Consider the following 12,331-nt stretch of genomic DNA (forward strand, 5'->3'; position numbering starts at 1 on the left):
AAACCATTTAAAAACTGCCTGGATCAGCCACGTGCACATCACTTGGGATCGGATACCCGCCGCTCAAAGACCCTGAAAGTCTGTCTCGGGCTGTGCTGTCGCTACCGTTTTATTAAAATCTCTAACGACACGCGAGGAGGTCGGGGCCCTGCGGGCAGCGGAATGTCGCCCAGCCTCGGTCTCGGTCGCAGCCGCGCTCTCCTCCAGCCCGCCCGGCTCCCCCCCTCCACCCGGCCCTGCACCCGCCCCGCGGCTCCCCCTCCAGCTCCCGCTCCGCCCTCGCCCCTGCTCCCGCCGCAGCTCCCGCCCCTGTTTCAGTTCCCAGCCCGCTCCAGCTCCCGCCCCTGCTCCCACCCCTGCTCCCGCTCCTGCCCCTGCTCCAGTTCCCAGCCCGCTCCAGCTCCCGCCCCTGCTCCCGCCCCCGCCCCTGCTCCAGTTCCCAGCCCGCTCCAGCTCCCGCCCCTGCTCCCGCCCCTGCTCCCGCCCCTGCTCCCGCCGCAGCTCCCGCCGCAGCTCCCGCCCCCGCCCCTGCTCCAGTTCCTAGCCCGCTCCAGCCTCGTCCCGGCTCCCGCCCCTGCTCCCGCCCCTGTCCCCGCCCCTGTTTCAGTTCCCAGCCCTGTCCAGCTCCCGCTCCCGCCTCGCCTCAGCTCCCGCCCCCGCTCCGGCCCTGCAGCAGCTCCCGCCCCGCCCCTGCTCCCGCCCCTGCTCCCACCCCGCCGCAGCTCCCGCCCCCGCTCCCGCCCCCTCCCCTGCTCTAGTTCCCAGCTCGCTCCAGCCTCGTCCCGGCTCCGGCCCCAGCTCCCGCCCCTGCTTCAGTTCCCAGCCCTCTCTAGCCCCCACTCCAGTTCCCCCTCCAGCCTCGCCCCGTTCCCGCCCCCGCCCTTGCTCCAGCCTAGCCCCAGCTCCCGCCTCCGCCCCTGCTCCGGCCTTGCAGCAGCTCCCGCCCCACCCCTGCTCCAGTTCCCAGCCCGCTCAGGCCTTGCCCCAGCTCCCGCCCCAGCTCCCGCCTCCACCCCTGCTCCGGCCTTGCAGCAGCTCCCGCCCCCGCCCCTGCTCCGGCCCTGCAGCAGCTCCCGCCCCACCCCTGCTCCAGTTCCCAGCCCGCTCAGGCCTTGCCCCAGCTCCCGCCCCAGCTCCCGCCTCCGCCCCTGCTCCGGCCCTGCAGCAGCTCCCGCCCCACCCCCGCCCCCGCCGCAGCTCCCGCCGCAGCCCCCGCCCCGGCCCCCAGCACAGGCCTGCGCGTCACAGCAACCGAGGAGCAAACGAGATGCGTTCGTTGTCCGCGGCAGGACTTGGCCTGAAGGCCTCGGACTCCCGCCGGCCGCGGGCTCACCCTGGACCCCGAGCGTGACGCTCCCCCAGGACCCCGAGCACGCGGCGGGGCGGAGATGGCGCCGCCTCCCTCGGGCTCTTCAAGCTGCTGAACCTTCGTGTACAGGGGGCTCCGGACGGCCGGTGTCCACCCTCGACTCGTGCAATTTTTTTCCCTCTTGTTCCCCCCCCCCGACTGTCCTCACAGACAATTCTCAACAAATCGGCCTGGTATCCCAAAGCGCAGAAATTTCGCAATAGGCTCCCCCTCCCCCGCAGCCCCCCTTGGCAGCCTGGCGCTGGAGCCGAGGCCCCGGGCGGGGGGGGCGAGCACCCGGGCCCCCTCCGCCCCTCCGCCCCTCCGCCCCCTCCAGCCGCCCTGGTTGCGGGAGGACTCGTCTCGCGGCCGCTGCCGGGGCGCCGGGGCCGGGGCCGGGGGGCGGGGCACGTGCGGGCAGGGAAGGCTCTGGCCCCTTCCCCCGTGTCCTCGGCCCCCCCCCCCCCCCCGGCTCGGAGAGCAAAGGAGGAGAGATGCGCGGGCGCTGGGCCTTGGCGGCTCCCCAGGACTCCCCCAGGCCGCGCCCCGGGCAGCGCGGGAGGGGCGGGCACCAGGCACCGGGGGAGCCGGGGCCGAGCTGGGGGGAGACGGGGCTGAGCTGGGCGCCGCGGGGGGCTGCGGCCGGGCAGGCGGGGGGTGGCTCCCGGGAGCGCTCGGGCCGCTGCGGGGGCGCTCCCCAGGCCCCGGCCTACAGCAACGGCTCCCCCCCCCCGCCGGGCCCGCCTGCCCCTCCCACCTGCCCCCACCCCCCGCCGGGCCCGCCTGCCCCCCCACCTGCCCCCCCTAGCCGGGCCCACCCTCCCGCCGCCCCGGGGCGCCCCAGGCCGCCGGCGACAGACTCCGCGGAGGAGGCCTGCTCCGGGCCTCGAGCCGCCACGACGCCCAGAAACTCCCGCCAACCTGTGGAGACATTTTTGTTTTGACGTCTTATGTATGTGTTTGAGAGAGAGCGAGAGAGCGAGCGGGGGAGCGGGAGGAGCAGGGGAGCGGGCGCGGGGCTCCGGCCCCCCAGCCCCTGGGGTCAGGCCCGGCCGCGGCAGGTGCCCGCCGGCTCACCCGGGCCCTAACGGAGGGGTCCTGGGAGGGGCCCACGGACCCGGAGACGGCCTCGAGAGGTGCGACCACCCGCTGGGTGCCGCCAGCGATCCGGCCCTGGGAGCCCGGGGGGTGCCCTTGAGCCCCGGGGGGCGCCCTTGAGCCCCGGGGGGCGGCCCGTGAGCCCGGGAGGCGGCTTGTGAGCCCCAGGGGATGCCCTTGAGCCCGGGGGCGGCCCGTGAGCCCCGCGCCGCGGCTCCTCGCCTTCCCCGGGGACAGTCCTCTCTTGCAGAAGGGCCTGGGTGCCGCACCTCCACGGCCGCCTCCACACCTCAGGGGCAAAAACTATTTAAAAACACTGTATGTAGTAAATCCTTGATTTTAGGAATTATGACATTTAACGACAATGAAGTGACCTTGCAAGGCCGCGAGGCTGTCCACGGGCGGCGCTGGCACGAGGCGGCCCTGCCCTCCGCGGGGCTGATTCCGCCGGGCCCCGTGCGCCCCCCCCCGCCCCCCGTGCTCAGGGCCCCGGGACTCAGCTCCACAACAGCAAAGTCTGTTTCCCTCCTGACTCGCACCACTTAGCGCCCTAAAATAATTACAGGATGAAGAAAAATCCCATTATGGCTTGCATCCGGACTTCATCTTCTTGTTTTTGTTTTTTTTACAAGTTCTGAAACTGTTAATTAAATTCTTAATCAGAGAGGATGCTGAAGTCAACAGGTAAAGATGGTGTTTGCTTGTTTTGTTTTGTTTTTAGACTAACTTCTTTTGGTCTACAAATGAATATAGATAAAGCCAGAAGTGGAATTGATTTTTCTGGCCTGGTCTCAATAGTGAGGGCCTATGTTCTCTACCCAGAGCACCAAAGGAAGCTGCCCAGTTCTTTGGATGTGCTGCTTTTCATATGTTTGAAGATGCTTCTGTTGACAAGATTGTTATCTGTTAACAGAAAGAGAACCGTAAAAATCACTCATCTACAGTCCATTAAGGCAGTATGCACCCTTCAAGCCCTGAGTCAAGCCCTGCTCCTGGAATGTGAAATGACGATTTTGTGAAAATACTTTGCTGTGTTCTTTTCGCTTTTTAGCGCGCAAGACAACTAACTACAAAGAATGCTGAATGTTGCATAAAGCAAATTCAAGAAATATAAAAGGTGAATTTCAGTGTTATTTTCTAATACTGAGTTTTCCTAAGAAATTTTAAAATTTTATTGTTTAACTTTTTAATAAAGATTTTATTTATTCACGAGAGACACACAGAGAGAGAGAGGCAGAGACACGGGCAGAGACACAGGCAGAGGGAGAAGCAGGCGTCATGCAGGGAGTGCTACGTGGGACTCGATCCCGGATCCTGGGGTCACCCATGAGCCAAAGGCAGACGCCCAGCCACTGAGCCAACCAGGACTCCCTCCTAAGAAGTTGGACAACTAGGCTTTCTATCCATATTTTCATCTTCTCCTTTCATTTTTTTGTTTTTCTAAATGCTATTTGTTTATTAGATTGGCTTTATTTTTGTGTATTCTAGGGTGGTTTATAAGAGTTTACAACTTATTGCCAAAATCTGAAATATCCTACCTCTTCTAGGAAGCCGTTTATGACTGCATGCTCAGTGGTGTCCTCTCCTTATTGTTTCCACAAGAAAAGAGAATGAAAAAGGACAACGTCATAAAGTAAATCTGTGATCAACTGTATGAAAAGAGCCCATTGAGACGAGGACTTCCGCCTTATAAGAATAATGCATAATAGTTTTTCTAATGTCAGAGTTCGGCCTCTCTATATGATTAGACAGTAAGTATTAATAAAATATTGGGAGCTCTGCTACATATAGTAGTTTTACAGAAGAAATGTAAGACTTTCTTTAGATTCACTAACGACTTAATCACCACGGTCTCAGATCACAAGCAGGCTTGGGGACCATCTCACCCAGTTTCTTCCCTGTGCATCCCTCCAGAAAATAGCCAAGAAATTAGCAGCCACGTGAGTCAGGGACAACTCTGATTGCTAGAGAGCATATTTACTGTATGGGCAATGGTCACCTCATCCTCTAGTTTAATGTATTCTCTAAACAGCCTCTCAAAATCGTTTTAATCTCTTCTTCCATGTGGTAGCACTTTGATATAAAAGACAACTCTGATGCCTCGTGTCCTCGTGTGCAGCCACCCGATTTTAGCTAGTGTATACTACTATAGCTTTCTTTTAGAATTAAGTATTTTGCTCCTGTGGCTTTAAATTCTGGATTTCATTAAGGGCCTTGCTTAAAGGAAGAGCATTTGGGAGAAGAGATAGAAATTTTTATTTCCTTGACTGCTTTAAAAAATAAGATTCTTGATGAGCATCAAAGAACGGGAAGACATTTAGCATCTTCAAATCCTGTAGAATCCAGAGTGAAATCTCTGGGGAAATTACAGGGGAAAAGATGGAAAGGGATGAGCTTTAAAAATAACAGAATCTGATAATTAGATTTAATTGGGTCACCTCCTTACTATCATCATAATCTCATCTCTCATTTAGTGTTATTACACAGAGCAGGTGAAATGATGAGAACACTCTGGCAGAAAGTCAGTAAAAAAGTGAGAAATTTTCAAAAAAGAAAAACGTGACTATAGCTATTTTGAAAACTAGTTTATATTTTTGCCTGTGTACATCCTAGTTTCCATTATGTAAAAACTACACTTATATAGATTCTAGATCATTGTGAATGGGATTTTGCAGTTCTAAGCAGAAAATAAAACTAAAACTATGATTTACATTTTTAAATCTGAATGTTTTATTTATTTTAAATAAGAATCAGGTCTAAATTCTACAGAAATTAAATTTATTCTAGCATATAGGAAATGTAAAAGCCAGATACACTTTCAGCCATGTTCTAATAATATCCCTTTAAAAATTGACGATTCAGAATTAATTCTGGGAAGCTGAATATATGTGGTTCCAGTTATAGAGAAACGTATGGTGAAGTTAGAAACATCATCTGCAGATGACTTTATGCACAAAGAAACAATATGGTAGTTTGCCAAAGTGTATACTATACATACTGCTCCAGATTTTTATTTTTTATTCCATATTACCTTTTAGCTGTGTTACTTTTAGCCAGTTTTTGTGATTTTATTGCTATTTAGCACTTCAACTAAATCAATTCTTAAAACTCATCAAGGTGTGCAACAAAAGGGAAAGATTTACTATGTTATTCTAGAGGTACTATGATTGTATATAAGTTTTCCAAATCTCACCAGAACAGCAAAAAGAGAATGCTCAAATGAAACATTTTAAATTATTGTTATTATTACTATTATTCTAGCTTTCTACTCCACATATGCCAAATTATTCCATTAAAAATAGTAGAATTTGTGCAAAATAAAGTAAAAAGCTTATTAAGCTGGAGATTGAAATTTTCTAATACAGTCTGTCCCATAGTTGTGTATAACATCTCCTATTTTTATTTTGCTAGCTTTCTTCATTTATTCTGGAAGCAACATCCAGATTTATTTTAGGAATCTGACTTCCTCATTCATGTGGCTTTAATAGAATTTCCAATTACTGAACTCTGGTCTGAATTTTAAAAGTGTGGATTTGGGATCCCTGGGTGGCACAGCGGTTTAGCGCCTGTCTTTGGCCCAGGGCGTGATCCTGGAGACCCGGGATCGAGTCCGTCGGGCTCCCGGCGCATGGAGGCTGCTTCTCCCTCTGCCTATGTCTCTGCCTCTCTCTCTCTCTCTCTGTGACTATCATAAATAAATTAAAAAAATAAAAGTATGGATTCAACTCAGGCTTGGCCAATAAAGTACCTTATCCTTCAAGCACATTATTGGCAGAGATTAATAAAATCTTGAGCTTTTTCACAAAAAGAACACTGGGAAGGAGAAAATATTTCTTTTCTCCAGGACGGCTGCCTGGGCTGATATAAGCCCGGATCTGTCAGAGGCCATGTACTCCCAGGGTAGGAAGTAAGTCCACCTGCAGAAGCAGGAAGAAGGAGGCCAACTTACAGGGAGAAGTTTAGGAGAAAGAATGAGAACCCGAGGACTCCACCCAAGAATGGGATTCCTTGATAAAAGCACCAATTGGTTTCTCTATTTTGAAACTACAAAATTTCCACAAATATAAGGTGCGATGAGGTAATAGCCTGCAAAAGAAGAGCAATGCAGAGTAACTTGTTCTACAGGAAAATGTAGATAGTAAGGCTACAGTGAATAAAACAGTGGAGCGTGACGCTTTGTTAAAGAATGGACAGGGCAAACCAATGAGACAGAGAATACTGTGTGGAAAGGGTGTGTGTGTGTGTGTGTGTGTGTGTGTGTGTGTTTCATGTTCATCAGAGAGAGAGCTTGGGGGAGAGGGGGGACTGGGAGTTGCTACATACCAATAGAGAATCAGTTGAATATTCTTCAAATAGTGCTAAGGTATTTGTCCCCTTGGGGAAAAACTCAGGTTGTATACCCACAACAATATACTGTGTATGTGTGTGTGTGTGTGTGCGTGTGTAGTTACACGATAAATGTGTGTTTACATGCTAAAATTTCATGCTAAAACTTAGAATAAAAACTGAAAATGAATAAAACATATATGTGAATATTTAATGGCTCTGGAGATGGCAAAGAACATATTATTCTGAAAAGTAATGGAAATTTAAAACAAATCAAAGCATTTCCACACACAAATATTGGAATATCCTGTAAATCAGAAAACTCAAATCAAAAATAACAAACATCATTGAGCAAGAGGTAAGACAATTCACTAAGGAAACATGAACATTTACTATCACCACTACTCAAAAAATGACAATAAAATTACCAAAAAAATAAAAATACCTAATATGATGAGAGGATGGCAAGGGGGGTATCTTAATACATTTCTTCCTTTTTGGATGAAAATCTGCTTGTTTCAGTAATACTTCTTAGCCTTTGTGGTCTTTTAATGACTTTGCTAGAAAGCCTCCCAAAGTAGACTTTTCAGTTATTTCTGCATATTTATAATAATAAAGGACAATAACAATCTTTTTTTTTTTTTTTTTTGAAATTCATGACAGAAACAGAGAGGGGCAAAGACACAGGCAGAGGGAGAAAGAAGCAGGCTCCCTGCGGGGAGCCCGAGGTGGGACTCGATCCCAGGACCCCAGAGTCACGACCTGAGCTGAAGGCCGACGCTCAACCACTGAACCACTCAGATGTCCCACACAAGAGCAATCTTAATTCTGAGATACTAGTTCAATTATAATACATTCACACAAAAGAAGATTTGGCAGCTAATTAATTTTTTAGACATGGATAAATCTGATGTGCACAATAAAGAAAACATAGGGTAAGAAGTAAAACCAGATATTATTACTCTCATTTCATAAAAAGAAAAAAGAACAAGAAGAAAGGAAAAGTGAAAAAGGGAGTCAGAGAAGGAAGGGAGCATGGGAAGATTTTTCAGAAGAAAAAATGAGAAATTACCAATTTTGGATATGGGAGATCATTATAAGAGATTCACTGTAAAGTTAGAACATTTTGGAAAAATTCCTTCAGGAAACTGACAATGATTTTCTTACAACTAGTTTTTTTTCTTTTTTAAATATCAGGGATTTAAATAAATAAATAAATAAATAAATAAATAAATAAATAAATATCAGGGATAGAAATACAACTTCTTACTTAAGTATCTGCAGTATACCCAAGTATTCTTAGGCATTACTGGGAAAGTAGGTTTTAAAAGGTTTATAATCATTATTTTAATTTCAACTTCAGATTTACTAACATGAGAATGCCATTAAAATTGAGACTTTAAAGTAGTGAGTAGCAGTGGTTGTGAAGTGCCTAGTTTAAGTTATAGTCTATTTATAAACTAGAAAAAGGATAAAGAAACTTCTCAAACCCAAGCCACTAAAGGTAAGTTTTTAAGGCTTTGAAGAAATAGTGAAGAGAAACAAATGTCTAAACATTTCAGTCACATTTTTCCGTACTTTAACATGAATTCATTCAAGATCTGTTAAATTTGCAAAGAGTACGGTTTGGCAAAAAAACATAAGCAAGGGGCTTTCTTGCCTTCCAGTTTCCTTGGACGTGAGCAGAAGCTACAGCAGATTTTGCTGATCTTGCTGCTGATGGCACAGGATATTTTTTCTTCCTGTATACGTTTTCTTTTTTTTTCTCCCGACCTTTATATCATAAAACAGCTTGAATTAAACCAACATGAGCATCCAAATGAAATTTAAAATCTCAAAACAAGTTATTTGATAAAAGTATTTAGAATCTTTTTTTGCCGGACACAAAATCATGCCTCACAATTTAAGGACAAACTCAACAGATCATACAGTAGGTGGCAGCCTCTAAGACGTCCCTTAATGATCCACACCTCCTGGCATCCACAGCTGTGGGGGATACTCTCCCCTTGAGTGACTTGCTTCCAACCAATAACCTAGGGCAACGTCGCAGGATAAGACTTCTGAGATTAGGTTACTTCCGGAAGGTTGTGACTTCCACCTTGACAGCTGCCTGTTTCTTTTGGGGCTTGCATTCTTTGATGATGCAGCTTGCTGTGCTGGAGAACTGAGGAGAGAACCTAGCCAACAGACAGAAGCGGTGGCCAGTCCAGCATCTGAGAGAAACCGAATGTTCCTGATGTCCACAGAAGAGCCAGGAAGGTGTGACTTCAGATAAGACTGCAAACCTTGAGTCCACATCTTAATTTCAGCTTTCTGAGGAACAATGAGACAAAGGACTCAGCTGGACTGGCCCAGATTACCGACCCACAGGAACTGGGAGATAATGTGAGTTATTTCAGTCTGATGATTTTTTGGGGTGATTTGTTAAGCAACAATAAATAATATGCAGAATTTACTTTCGTTATGATGAATTCAAACATACAATATATATGTATACATACAATACACTTATGGTGTTACCCAAGATCACAAGTTTCTAGAAATACTGAATTCAATCACTTCTATATTCTTCATACAAAACAGATTCTCTATTTTGTAAAAATAGCTTTTTTAGTTTCATATATTACTGGTGAACTTGAAGAGGTAGAAAAAGGAAATTAAAGTTGAGTTTGAAGTTAGATTACAATAATTTCCCCCAGAGTAAATATACTGCACTGTGCATATCTAACCAAATGATGGGATTTATTTAACTATAATTTGGATGATGGCCAAAATGTCCTATAACCCAACAGAACACCATCACACATAGAATGATCGATTCATTCATTCATTGTTAACCGTAAATATCTAAGTATATTCTTTTTATCCAAAATTCTTATAGATATGTGAACCACACTGGTAATATATATGTGATTCTATTTACTTTCAATTACCACCTTTGAGGTTGAAGGTCATTGCCAAAGTTGGACAGTTTCCCTGAGTCTACATCCATGACCGGGTCACTGACATCTGGACTGTGAGATTTGGTGCTTAATGGCTTGGAGTTAGATATTCTTTTTTTTAAATTTTTTTAATTTTTTAATTTTTTTTTTAGATATTCTTATATAACCATTTTCTTCACATTGTTCACTTATAATATTTATCATGAAAGATTTACAAGTTATGATAAATCATTCTTCAATTGGAGGAAACATGTACGTTTGTTTATCACAATAAGTTATACATAAAAATTTTGTTTTATCATGCAAGGCAAAATTTAAATATGCTATTCATTATATATAATCAAAGAAAGATTATACAGTTTGTGTGTTTAAATAAAGTCTAGATTGTGAATTTGTAATGAGTTGTAGAATTAATTTCATAGGCAAAACACAGTTTTGTCTTTTTCTAGATATACTCTGCATAGTAACCATTTCAAGTTTCCTGACTATTGTCACTGACTATGGATGTTCCTCCTTTCCCCATATAGTACATGGAATAAATATGTATATGCAAAAATACAGATTTCGCCTTAGCCATCACTTTTTGGCAGATATTGGGGCCACTGGCAGTAATATAGGTTAATCTAACCCCTGTTTTTCCTACTTCATGCTACACACAGGCAAGGCCCTTTCATATATCTATCTTATCCAATCCCCACAAGGGACTTGGTACCTTAAAAAAAAAGTGAATTTATTCATTATTGATTCTAACATCACATTCTTGCTTCCATCAGGCAGTTACTGGTAGGGCCATTTCAATGCCTTGCCAACTAGAAAGATAAAAACAAACATACAGATGTATGTAAGCATTTTATGGTGCTTATACAGCCAAATATATATATATGAATATACTTATATGAACCCAGAGGCCCACACACACTGAATTCAATTAATTTTACTCATTATATTTACTTGATGAGATTGATTGAGTCATGAAAGGATATTAAGATTTTTGTCAGATAAAGAATGGAGGGTTATAGCTGTCCTTAACAATAAAAGCATAGGTAATTACCTGTAGCCGTGATCTTAGGCACTAATTCCTCTTCTTCCCTCCTCCCCACCTCACACTGAACACATGCCTCTATGGCATCAAGATGTTATTTATTTATTATTTATTTAAGAGAGAAGGAGAGAGAGAATGAGCACATGCGAGCAGGGAGAGGAGCTGAGGGGAGGGAGAGAGAGGGGGAAAGAATTCCAAGCTGACTCTGTGCTGAGTGTGGAGCCCATTGCAGGGCTCGACCTCACCACCCTGAGATCATGAGCTGAGCCAAAATCCTAGCTGAATGAGCCACCCCGGCACCCTGCTTCTACAGCATCATTTCAATATCATGTCCACTGATGAGGCACTGCAAGTATGTGTTCAGGATATCTTTTAGAAACATATCAAATGGACTGCTGGAAACAGCAGGAGTAAATTGAACAAAAAGAACATTTGTTCTTCTTAAGAGGAAAATCCTAAAGTTGCCAAAACACCAAAGGAAGCAGACACAGCTCTGGAAATCTCTTGTAAGCAGGGTGAGATAGCACAAATACAAATCCTTAGGGACAATGTCATTAGATGTGCAACAAATGCAACATTAAGGAATATGAAAAGCATATATAACAAAATTGCACTAATGGCCCCAGCCTGGATTCAAATCCATGCTTCTCCACTTACCATCCTCCTCAGAACTCACTTTCACTTTGTTGCTAAAATGGAGGTAACTGTGGTACTTAGCTCTAAGGATCATTGTGTGGACTAAACTGGAGGGTACACATAACACAAGAAGGACAGTTCCTAACCACATAGTAAAGACTCAAATATTTGACAATGAAAAAGTATCTACCAGAAAGGAAGCCAACGCGCTGGAATGACAGCTCCGCAAGTCTTGCCTCAGTCCTCCATCATCGTAGGGTCTAGTTCATTGGGTAGAATTGAATTCCATAGCCATACCAAGATTCAAGGAAAGCTGTGCTTTGTAATTAAGGTTTTGTTTAAAAAAAAAAGAGAAAGAAGAGAAGAATATATACTGGAATATATAGCTATTTGGGTGGCTCAGTGTCTGCTTTGGTCTCAAGTCATTATCCAGGGGTCCTGGGATCGAGCTCTGTGTTGGGCTCCCTGCTAAGTGGGGTGTCTGCTTTTTCCTATGTCTCTGCCTCCCCCCTGTCTCTCATGAATAAATAAATAAAATCTTATAAAAAACAAGTGTTGCTATGTAAGTCTAAATTTGAACAGAACCTATTTCTCATTCATAATGATATATTGAATAGTCACCTATATTTGAACTGTTGACAATGACCAACTGCCATATCATGAAACATACTCCTAAACTTTTCAATTTCTAGTTATCCTCTTCTATGTAAGTTACATATATAGTATGAGTCAAATTTTTTATCATATAGAAGCAGTGTGTACGTGTGTCTATGTGTAGCAGAGTTATGCATATAAATGGAACAAATGTTTATAACAGCCTATTAGGGTATGTAAGGGTTACTACTTTGTACATTCTATATTTCCCATATTCTCTTTATTGTGGTGTCAGAGTTCATTTATTAGAATGAGTGGTTTCTATAACCTACAATGAAACCTGAG

General features: G+C 45.6%; 1 long non-coding RNA gene across 2 annotated transcripts; it reads left to right on the forward strand.

Annotated features, from left to right (window-relative positions):
• Window positions 1-2,149: 2,149 nt before the first annotated feature.
• On the forward strand, window positions 2,150-10,228 carry LOC112661267 (uncharacterized). 2 transcript variants are annotated; one of them, XR_004806852.2, is made up of 5 exons: window positions 2,150-2,300; window positions 3,079-3,130; window positions 3,498-3,563; window positions 3,994-4,197; window positions 7,436-10,228. It is a non-coding gene; the product is annotated as an uncharacterized LOC112661267 (long non-coding RNA). The 2 variants fall into 2 exon arrangements; XR_004806853.2 differs by lacking the exon at window positions 3,079-3,130 and having other exon boundaries at window positions 7,436-10,227.
• The last annotated feature ends 2,103 nt before the right edge of the window (window positions 10,229-12,331 follow it).

This window comes from Canis lupus, chromosome 18 (assembly GCF_003254725.2).
Source record: "Canis lupus dingo isolate Sandy chromosome 18, ASM325472v2, whole genome shotgun sequence".
Lineage (NCBI taxonomy): Eukaryota > Metazoa > Chordata > Mammalia > Carnivora > Canidae > Canis > Canis lupus.